This window comes from Stenella coeruleoalba (genome assembly GCF_951394435.1).
Source record: "Stenella coeruleoalba genome assembly, chromosome: 6".
NCBI lineage: Eukaryota > Metazoa > Chordata > Mammalia > Artiodactyla > Delphinidae > Stenella > Stenella coeruleoalba.
The window spans coordinates 59,746,810-59,758,459 of record NC_137151.1 but is presented as its reverse complement, the minus strand read 5'-3'; positions in this window follow the sequence as shown (position 1 = coordinate 59,758,459).

Here is an 11,650-nt window from a genome sequence, read left to right as displayed (position 1 = left end):
AAATGATAAAGATTTGAGACCCAACCCCATGGCATGCTTTAGACTCTCTTGGGGCTACTGGAAATAAATGATTCACAAGGACTGTAGACATGCCGGGAGACCAGGCATCAGAATACTGTATCTGTCCCTAGACACTTAGGACCCCCTAGACTACTTGGGACATCCTGTTCAGGGTACCAGTTGCCCAGAGAAGCTCCTGATAGCTTTTCACAGTTTTAGCACAAATTTAACAAGTCAAATTGAATTAGTCTCTTTTCCACCCAGTTCAAAATTCTATCCCTGACAGAAAAAACAATGGAAAAAAAAAAGTTTGGTTGAGGTTATCCTTGTTTTATTTGAAGTCAAACTAAAAAACTTAGGTTATTAAGAAGGTGCCTTACCCCTATCTCTGATCTCCCTATCTCTCTTAGTAATAACCCATAATAAATCTGTTATTTATTTATCTAAGCAAATTTACCAAATAAATTCAATGAAACCAGGGTTCCACCAAATTTTATGTAAATAATTCTCAGTGGTCAAGCGTTAAAAATCAAACTAGTCTATGAACCTCTTGGAACTTCACAATGAGTTTTATAGTGTCAAAGTTTCTGAAAATTCTTGCAGTAAAGCACTCTTATCTATATATGTTTAATATAGATTTGATGCCTTTTAATTCCTATCACAGTCAGTTCTAATATGATGTCTATTATGTCATACTTATAATTTATAAATAGATTTTCTAGAAAAAACAGATTAAATGTTCACATACAATTATTAACCAGTTATAATATTTAATTATTCCTAGACTTAAATGCTACTTTCTTTTTCAATAGAAACCTCTAAGTTTCCGTCTAGAGCTTCTTCACATTCTGAATTAAAGTTTTTCTGAATTACTCTGGGGTCAGAGTTGTAAAGTTTTTCCTACAAAGTAATGTCCTTTTATCATGTTCAGTTCTGATGCACCATTTCAAAGATTGATGTTTTTCAGTTATTTGGGGGTATTTTATTTCTACCACGCTCTCATTCTGCAAGCTTTGGTGCAGATGTCCTTTTAATCTTACCATAAGGCAGCAGAAGAAAAAACCTAGTATAGATTTCATACTCTTTCCTCAGAAAGCTGGTTCTAAATTTTAGCATTCATCAGATACACTTGGAGGGCTGTTAAAACAGAGGTTGCTAGGGCATACTCCCCGAGTTTCTCATTCAGAATGTCTGGGCTCAAGAATTTATATCTAACAAGTCCCCAGGTAATGCTGATGCTGTGGCCCAGGAGCCACACTTGTAGAACCACTGCCCTAGGCCTTCTCTAAAATGCTTTACCTCAAGGGCTTGAAGGTGGTTAGTTTTACTCTCAGGAATAAAAACTATGTCATAGCACATTCTGCTAAACTTATTTTCAGCTGATTGGATGAACTGATGGTTTGCAGAACTCATTAAAAATTTATGGACTGGTTGTGTTAACTAAACATCTTTTGTATAAATATTCAAGTAGGATTTATCAGTCTTGTATCAGCACAAAAATCTTATATTCACTGTTCATGCAAGTATAATCATATATTTGAGAAATAAATATACACATTCTTGTGTAACTTGACTTTTGTAATCATACAAGATGGTAGGAGCAGCAATAAATAGCATCAGAGTGAAGCACTTCATTTCAAAACTGGCACTTTTTGAAATTAATATTTTTAACAGCTTTAAGATTGGCAGTAAGATTTTGAGGTATATTTGACACAATATTTATCTATTTCTTTTTTAGTTAAATTTGAGGTTAATTTTTTTTCTTCATGAATTTCTTCATTGAATCACTGAAAGTCATGTAGCATCTTCTGAAAGTCAGACCTTGAAGGAATGGATATATGTCACCTGATTGATATTTCTTCATGATGCAAGATGGATGATAAGTTCTTTTTTGCTTTGTGAAGTCTATGGTCTTGAGATAGAGATCAGGCAGTATGTATGGTCTTTAATTGCATTGCCTAGAATGTGGCAAACAATTATTTTGATAATAGGTATCAATGACAAAACAATAAGTTTTGGCCTAAACAATAGGGCTTAATGACAAATAAAACACAACTTTGTTTGTGAATATCTTGCATCTTGAAATTCTGAAAGTTTCTTCACAAGAAAACATAGAAATGTAGTTTTTCTCTAGTAATAGGTGTTTAAATTTCATAACTATATTTTTATGTCCTTTTTGTTTTAAAACTTCATTATAGTGAAAACTTTTAAAGGACATTTTAAATGACTTTTAAGTGTACAAACAAATATAAACTGTATGTGATTTTATCAGTACTAATAATCTAGATGACAATCTGTTCAGATTCTTTTCATGCACATTTGATATAGATGTATGCAAAGACAGCAGTATATCTTTCTCTTCTGCCTAAAGATTGGTGTAAACATAATAGAAAATATATATTCATGTATATGGAATCAAGGAAATATTGTAATAAAAAAACAGGAAAATAGTGATGTAAGCTGATGTAATTCATTCTTAAAATATCAGGAACTGGTAAATTTTTATACTCTCTCTATTTTTTTCTTTATGTCTTTATAGAACAGAGATAGTGGTGTGTAGGTTCTACTGTTGCCAGGACTGTTCAATGGAGAGGTTCTTTATAAATAGTTATAAATATTAAGTAATTTCATCTCTTTACCTTAGTTTAAATTATCCAAAGGAATTTGTCTTAGGAAATAAAAATGATATCAAAACAATTTACAGTCTAAGTAACATGTAATCTTACATGTACATGTAATGCAACTGATTTACACTCATTTATTTATATGTAGATAAGTAAATAGTATAAGTTTGTTTCTATATTAAAAAAGCAAGGGAAACTGAAGAATCATTGCATAGAAGATACAATAAAATGAACAAGGAGACATAAACTTAAAGCTTAGTAACAGAAAGAACTGTAGAGATCATCTAGAACTCTGTTTTACAGTAGAGAAATTTCGAATTCAAAGTAAATGAATTTTCCAAAAGACAGTGATCATGGATTATAAACATCATAAAGATAGTTAGTGACAAAGTCAGGACTAGAACTTTTCTACCAAAGGACTTTTCTACGAAATATCCCAAGGCATGTTTAGTTAAGATGACAGAGTAAGTGTCAGTAACATTTTCCTCTCAGGTGACTGCAGATTCCAAATATATTCTTCCCCCAGAGCCTTTCCTCTATAGTTCCTTTTCCTTCTGTTTCCCTCTGCATAACACCTGCTCTGTGAGTTATCTCCTTTTTCTTCTTCAAGTCTGAGTCCCTCAAGGTAGAAGAGATAATTTTCTGAGCAAGGAGTGGTCAGGTGGGAAGCAGTAATGCTTATGGAATGGGTGAGGGAGGAGATGGTGCATCTGGGGAGTGGGCGTAGGAGGACAGTCCAGGGAATGGAATTTGATGCTGCTGAACTCAAGTTTTTTCATAAAAAGTCAGCAGTCATTTCCTCCCCTCAAGGAGGCATCTCAAAAGACTTTGTGCTTTAGCATCTTATACATTGTGTGTGGTGGGGGGGGGAGAAAAAGGGGAGGGGGAGAGAGAGAACGTTGTCTTTTTTCAGCTTGCAAAATCATGAGTTCCCTAGAGTTGTAAAAGGACTTGGGATCACATTGCACAGTACTGAACACATAGCAGAGACTTTATCAATTACCGTTGACTGATAATTTTATGTATATATATTATACGCTCAGGTTTGGAGTTACAGGTTTATCCAGTTATTTATTGTTTGAAGGCAAAAAATCCATTAATTGTTTCATTTATTAAAAAAAAAATTAATTGAATGCTTCCTATGTGCCAGGCAGGTACTGTGCTGTTACTTCCTCTACCACATCCTCCATTGCCACTGCTAATGAAGATGACACAGCAATTGGTGATGCTGCTGATAATAAAGATGAAGATAATGATTGCTAACATTTGTTGAGTGCTTACTATTTCCGAGGCATTGCTCTAAATGTTTTACTCATTTACTGTTTAGAACAAATGTAGGATGTGGCTACAATTATCTTCATTTTATAGTTGAGAAAACTAGAACAACTTGTCCAGTGTCACAGTACTAATAGTTGAAGCATCTGGAGTTAGGTGACGCATCTGGGGTCTGGACCCCAAGCAGTGCAGCCCCAGAGCCATTATGCTAGAGAGAGGGGCTCTGCTTCCATAAACTAATGGTCTGAGGGATGAGCAGGATACATGAATGGACATGAGAAGTGCCAGTTATGATTTGCAAATTAAGTGCAAATCAGTAATGCACAAACGGACATGCTGAACCCTCCCTGCGGAGTTGTGGAGGTTTCATAGAGCAGAAAAGTATGATGTAGGTCTAACAGGAGTTAGCATGTTTTTCATTCAGACCGCTTTGGCAGTCTGATGAATTTGTCACAGAATAGTATTTTTAAATGCCTAAAAGAAAATACATAGAGGTGTAACTGAAACTAACTGTATGGAAATAAAGGTATTTAAAATACATTTTTTCATGTAGTAATACGTGCACTTCTTTATTAATGCATAAAATAACAAGATCTATTGCTCGTTCTAATAGTTACCCTAATTCAAAGAGTTGGAGTCTAAATGTTATTTGAGACACCTGCAAAAACTCTAACCTGCTATGAAAATATTTGTGATTTCTGTTGATGATAAAGTCACAGGTTCCGCTAATAATACTAAAGTTTGTATACTACATTTACTTTTGAAGGATATGCTAAATTTCAGTTATGGGTTAGCAAAAGTAAAGGTATAATTTTTTTCCATCCACATTCATAAGTACATTGAATTCTATCCATGGTCTATCTGGAGTCCATGGACCCCAAGTTAAGAAGCCCTGAAAAAATGAAGAAGCATTTATGCTGTGGACGAGGCGGCATAACCTGCTATACTATGATTTGGGGAATATCTTATTGAGAGTTATGTTGAGTTTAATCACAATAAAAACTCCTTCCCAAAAGTATAAGCAGCAGATTATTATTTTCACACCATGGACTGCAAGATGGCCTGCTGAGAAGCACCATTAATTAAGACCGAACAGTAAGCAGTTTGCTCTCTACAAAGTTTGTTCCTCTTTCACTACAGCCAACTTAGAATTTCCAGGCTCTTGCCAGCACTGTCCTGCAGATTTCAGTGTCTCAATAGCTTTATTACAAAGTGAACATTTGATCCCAATAAAGGCATGGTTTCTACCTGAGCAGCATCTATAGTCTGGAAAAAAAAAAAAAGACCCAAAATGTGATAATAGAAAGAGTCCCCAGTCATGCTGGGACTAGCGTTTTGGCAACCGACTGAATGAAAGAATTTAGCGAATGTCCAATTTGTGACCCAGGATGCATATTGGAAGGACGGATGGAAAATAAGAAAAAAGAAGGAAAGTGATTCTTGTTTACTCTTTGAAGGCAAGGTCACCATTGAAATGTAATGGACATCACTGAAACTCAATGTTCAAATATTTGTTTACCACCTAGCCCCTGCTGCCAGGTTTTGGTGTGTGCTGGGAAGTTTCCCACAGCACATGCAAAGGCTCCAAGTAGTTCATTAAGGCTTCTCACCGCTTTCTTGCTCACCCTCATCTTTGGAGGTGTAAATTAGAGAGGCAGATGTACAATCTGGGAAGTTTTCCAGCTATATATTTAGAACGTGGAGTGTTCAGCACTGTGGGCGTTGAGCAGTTTTTTCAGTCTGTCACACATCCAGCCTGGGTGCCAAGGAAACCCCCCAAATGGCCCCTGAATGCTTTGTTCTGGAAGAAAATAGTAACCCTTATCAGGACAAGCCACAGTTTGCTTTTTAATGTTTATTGTATAATGAATTACTATTGAGCATAGTGGAAGAAAAAGTGGATTGTGATTGAAGTCTGGGAAGCCCTGAGGTTCCTGGCTAAATGATATCTGTTAGAAGAACGTTTTAAAGGGTCCCTTTCTTGCAATTTGCAGAAAGTACTTGTGCATGAAGGACATGAGATACCAAAAGGCTGAAATGGTCTAAGAGCATACTTACTTATATTTGAAAAGTACTTATCAGTTGAAGAGTGCTTTCATATATTTTTATCTGATTTTATCCTTGCTATACCTTGTATCTACAGGATAGATTTTATTTTTCCACAATTTGATAGGGAACCAGACTCAGGTTAAGTAGCCAATGTTCTGAAGGTATGTTATGGTGGAATTAGGTCTTAATCTCTTCATTCACGAAACTATTCAGTAGCTACCGTTTGTCAGGGAAACAGAGAGGGAAGCAAAATAATACAGCACCCTATACTCATCTAATTTCCTCTACTCTCTCCAAAATAAACTAATATGGAGAGGAGTCATCTGAGAAATAGAAATAGTCAAGTATGAATGGAGATTAAGGGTAGCCTCAGAAAGAACATGGAAGGTTGGGAAAATTGTTCCAGTGGGTGCTTTTAGTGCATAGAGATGTATCCATCTCACACTCTTTTCAGCACAGATGAGTTCTCTGGTCTTCCCTACCCTAAATTTCTCTTCTCTTCCTTTACTCTAAACTGTAGAGAGTCAGAGTCCACTGATGGTGAAAATGCTCTCTTCCTCTGTCCCTAAGGGGGAAAATTCTGAGACAGATTCTGTTAAGACTATTCAGAGGCCCCCAGTAGGATTGAGGGCCAGTTGCCTACAGTGGTGACCATTTCAAGAACACACGCTGGTAATGACTGTCCTTTTTGTTTTTCCTTCTTTCCCACCTCTTACTCTTGTTCTCTGGCATCACTTCCAAAATAAGCCACTTGCATACAAGCCCTCATTTAAAGCTCTGCCTTCTGGGGACAGCCTAGGTGAACACAGGGGAACTATAAGCCTTTGATTTTGTGTAACCTGAGTTCCTCAGTTGGCTCTATGTTAAAAAAGAATTCTGTTACTATGTACTGTCAATTCCAAATATTAATAGTTGAACCAAAACACCTTAGGGAAGGAAGTGAATGCCATATACCTCCAGCTTTGAAGGAAACCAGAATGAGTAGAGCCCAAGTTTCAATTGCTTACAACCTACACCACCAAGCTGTAAGAACTGCCTAGTATTATGTTCTTCCCATCTCTCCTAATTAGAGCTCTGTGCAGGAAAAAAAAAAAAAAAAGAAGAACACCTCTGCCTTCACGTTTTACCAGCACAGACTTAGCCTTAAGGCAGATTCCCCTTTCAATTATGTAGGCCCCCAACTGAGGACTTTGCTCATGTGTGCCATTCTATTTTCATCATGTAATTCAGCTCGCCTTTCTTCCCCTTTCTTAGCAGGATCCATTCCATGTGAACGTGCTAGGAATTTCCTGTCCCCTTTGACTTTTGTGGGCAGCAGAACACACGTGGCCTTGTCCCTGACAGCCACACTGCCACAGACGCCTTCCCCTCACCACACACTCTGCACACACGCTTCAGGAAGCAATGCCTCCTGCCTTCTTTGCCGGATTATTATGACACTTCTGATTTAAGTTACCCTAAGAAAAAAATGAATTCCCAAACCCCTCATTCTGTATTTAAATGATTAGCAGTTACCTATTTTTCAAAAATATAGGGATAAGCCACGTGGCTGACCTGCATAATGACACCAACTTCGCAAGAAGTTGGAGATCATTTAGCCTCTGTCTCCATTCATGTGCTTCAGAGGACGTCTTTATGTGAAGATTTTTACTTTCAACATGATCCCGATTTGCAGAAAGAGCATAAAAGCTTTGGCTATTGTGTTTTGTTGTCTGCTCTTATTTAAAAAATGAGGTTTTGTTTAAACTTTTAACTCAGTGTAAGGACATTCCCTTTTCATGGTATGGTGGAGCTCAAGAACAAACATAAGTATCAGACAAAAGGGATGCAGCAATTGCAAAGTCACAAGATTTGATAACTTTAATAATATTAGACAAGTATGAAATAATTATTTTTAGATGATGGCAGTGTATTTGTGGGTGTGTCAGGAATGAACAAAAGCACTCTTCACCTTATGTTTTGAACATGTGAAATGACATGTTTTGTGATTTATATTCAAGGCAAGTAAAATTATATATTACTATTCCTATCTTTTAAAAAAATTGTGGGAAAAACTTTTGCTGTTTTTTAAAGCCACCACTAGATGGTATGCAAATACTCTTTCTTCAATGCCAGTTCTACTGGTTTTAGATTGTTAGAATATGAGATGGACCTGTATGTGATGATCTGATTTAATCTTATTCTTGCCTTTGAGATGGGGGGGGGGGGGGGCGGGTAGGCAGAAGGGATGCTGCTTGAATCAGGAATTTTTCATTAACTCATCAACTCCACAGGACCAGTTTTATTCCCCTGCATGATAATGGGGATATTATGACTTATTTTAACTTTAAATTTTCTCATACCATTTCTCCAGTATAACCAAGAAGCAACTATTAAATAATAATATTTAAGGATTTTCTGCAAGTATACTTTATATCTAGAAGTTCTTTGTACTTGAAGAACTAAAGATATTTTACATTTGTGATTTTAAAAAATTACTTAGAGTTTTAAAAAACTACTTAGTTACCAAATATAGATATCACCTCATGGCAGGGAAAAAAGAAAAAAAGTGTTTTTCATATAAATTATCTAATACTTTTCATAGCTAAAATTAATTTGTAATTTAGCCTATCTAAATACCTATGTCTTTCAATATATGTGAATATGCTGAATGTCCCTCTGTCCAACTGAGATTCTGATCTGTTTTCTTCTAACTCATAAATAAAATTAGTGGGCTGCTATTCCAAATGAGGTAATGACATTCATCATTGTGTAACAAATCTATGGTGAGTCCAGGTCTTTCCAAAACAATTATTATTTGAAGTACCAATCAACTCTAGCTTCTAGTATTTGATAGTATGTCCACCATTCCAACTTCATTATTCCTGCTGTAATACATGATACCTTCTCTGCAAAAGTCACCTACAAGATTTCCCAATTAATGGCTTCCAATCTGGCAGCAGTGGTCTTCCTGCCATTCTTCTGGACGGGGGGGTTAATGAAAGACCAGCAAAGAATAGGGAGGAAAGTGAAGATGAGGTGAGATGGCTATAAGAATCACTGACTCAGCCGTCAATGCTTAAAATTTAACATTTTCTCAGAGTATGTAGCACAGTACTTTGCAGTAGTGCAATTTCAGATAAAGAGCATCTGAACTCGTTACATTATTTAGCTGTTAATATAGCCATGTATACCTACACAACCATACACACTATAAATGTAAAAAGCCATCCACACACAGAACCACATAAATCTTAAGGGACTGCCTTATATCTCAAATTATCTGAATTTTGCTGATTACTCATTTTCAGATAATTGAGACTTCATCATCAGCCTGAACTTCATGTTCCTCTCTTTCATTCCTCTTATCGCTACATTTTTTCTAAATCTTTGTCCTTTGGATCTCATACTTGCTTTCTCTGTTTTTGTTCTGAATCACAAAGTAATCCCAGAGGAAGATAGATAACCATGCAGATTTCATGCAGTACAGAGACCAGCTCAGCAGCAGCCCTTATGCTTGCTAATTTACTGCCAAAGACCCCAAAATAATTATACCCTTTGCTTAAGTTCTAGACTCACTTATTTCACACTTGCACTATTTATGGATGAACTCACCTCTGGCTTCACTGAAGGAATGGAGACTCTTAGATCCATTCTCCTTGACCTAATTTCACATTTTCTGAAAAATATTTGCAGAAGGTGTAGCAGTCTTTGTAATCCATAATCATTTGCCTTTGATCTCATTATTTGCTGACACAGGAAAACTGCTCCTTTACCTGATTCTGCACTGTTGTTTATCTTGAGCAACTTCTCCTTCTTTAATACATAGTATTTCTTTCTTCTCTTAAGAGAACAAATAAACAAAAACTAATGAATCCTTCCTTTGCCCCTCCACACTTATACCCAGTTACCAAATTTTATCTTTTATTTCACTGAAAATGTGTCAATATTCCAACATTTTTATTCTTCTCTATATCAACTGTAACCTCTGCAATTTTACATCTGACCCCACTCTTCTGAAAAATGCTCACTTTCCAATATTCCATTTACTGCTACTTCTAATGACATTTCTTATCTGCCTAGACCTGTGGACTATATTTTATTGACCAAACTCCTTTGTGAACCTCCCTTGTGCTGTGAAATCTGTGATCACTACCTTGATTCTTCTCCCATCTTTTAGATAGCATATCCATTATTTGAGGTCTCCAGCACTTCAATTTTCTTCTTAATTATAAACATTTCTCAGGAGTAATTGCATCCTAATCCTTTACTCTTCTATTTATTTTCCACCTGTTTACTTTTTTATTCACCATTCCTTTTTTACAGCTATCATACCAGTCTACCCATACCACTACTAAATCTGTTACAGTTTCTTGTAGTATGGCTCTACAAGGAAAAGATCATTACAGAAGCGCTAATTGGCAAACATAGAAAAAATGCTGGCATTAGGAAATCATCATTTTGTAACCACAAAAACTTAAGTATATAAACCATGTAATCATAGTAAAGATTAGTTCAGGCAAGAATCATCAGTGGGGGACTTCCCTGGTGGAGCAGTTGTTGAGAATCTGCCTGCCAATGCAGGGGACACGGGTTCCAGCCCTGGTCCCGGAAGATCCCACATGCCGCGGAGCAGCTAGGCCCATGCGTCGCAACTACTGAGCCTGCACTCTACAGCCCATGAGCCACAACTACTGAAGCCCACGCACCTAGAGCCCCTGCTCCGCAACAAGAGAGGCCACTGCAATAAAAAGCCTGTGCACTGCAGCGAGGAGTGGCCCCTGCTCATTGCAACTAGAGAAGGCCCATGCACAGCAACGAAAACCCAACACAGCCAAAAAAAAAAAAAAAAGAAATCAATGGATGCTAAATCTAGAAGGAAATTTTGATGAGGTGTAAGATATTTGTATTATCTTAAGTTGCCTTTCCAAATATTGGTTAATTGTTGCAAAAGGAATTACAGGAGAAAGTAAGCATCATCTTAGCTGAGTGATAACATTAATATCACAAAAGGAGAGAATGATGAACATCATCTGCCTCCAGATGTTACGCCCTGGTACAACATCACTTAAGCCATCAGTTCAGCTTCCTTAGCAATCAATTGAAGATGTGCCTTGTGAATTCAAGGGCTCAGCACTGTGCCTGAATCATTGTAAGCACTCAGTAAGTGTTAATTTCTTCTTTCAAATTCGTCCACAATAGGTCTTCATACAACACTTCTTACCTTTTATCTCATTGCTCTTCATTATGCCCTCTTCATTCAAGCCACATGTGTGTCTTCTTTCCCCAGCTAGATTGTCAGGTAGTGTTTAGTACTGTTTCTCACATACAGTAGATACTGATACATGTTTGTTGTTGCCATTGGTGTTTGATTACTGTATGCACAATTTTGTTTGATGAATTGGAGGAGAAAGGACTCTTCTAATTTATACAAAGTCTGTTGCTATAGATACCACATTTTCCTCTAGGTTTTCATTTTTTTACTTCTCTCTGTGGTACCAGCAAATTATTTTCATCACATCTCTTTTTAACTTGATTTAGCTACACAAATAACAAACAAGAAATGTAATAATTTAATTTAAAAGACAATCTACATTCAATGCTTATAAACAATTGTTCTCATTATAAAGTTTATTTTCTAATAACCAAATATGTTGGAAGACATATTTATTGATTTTGTTGTGGTGTTTTAGCATAAGGCAACACTAAATTTTAAAGTAGCT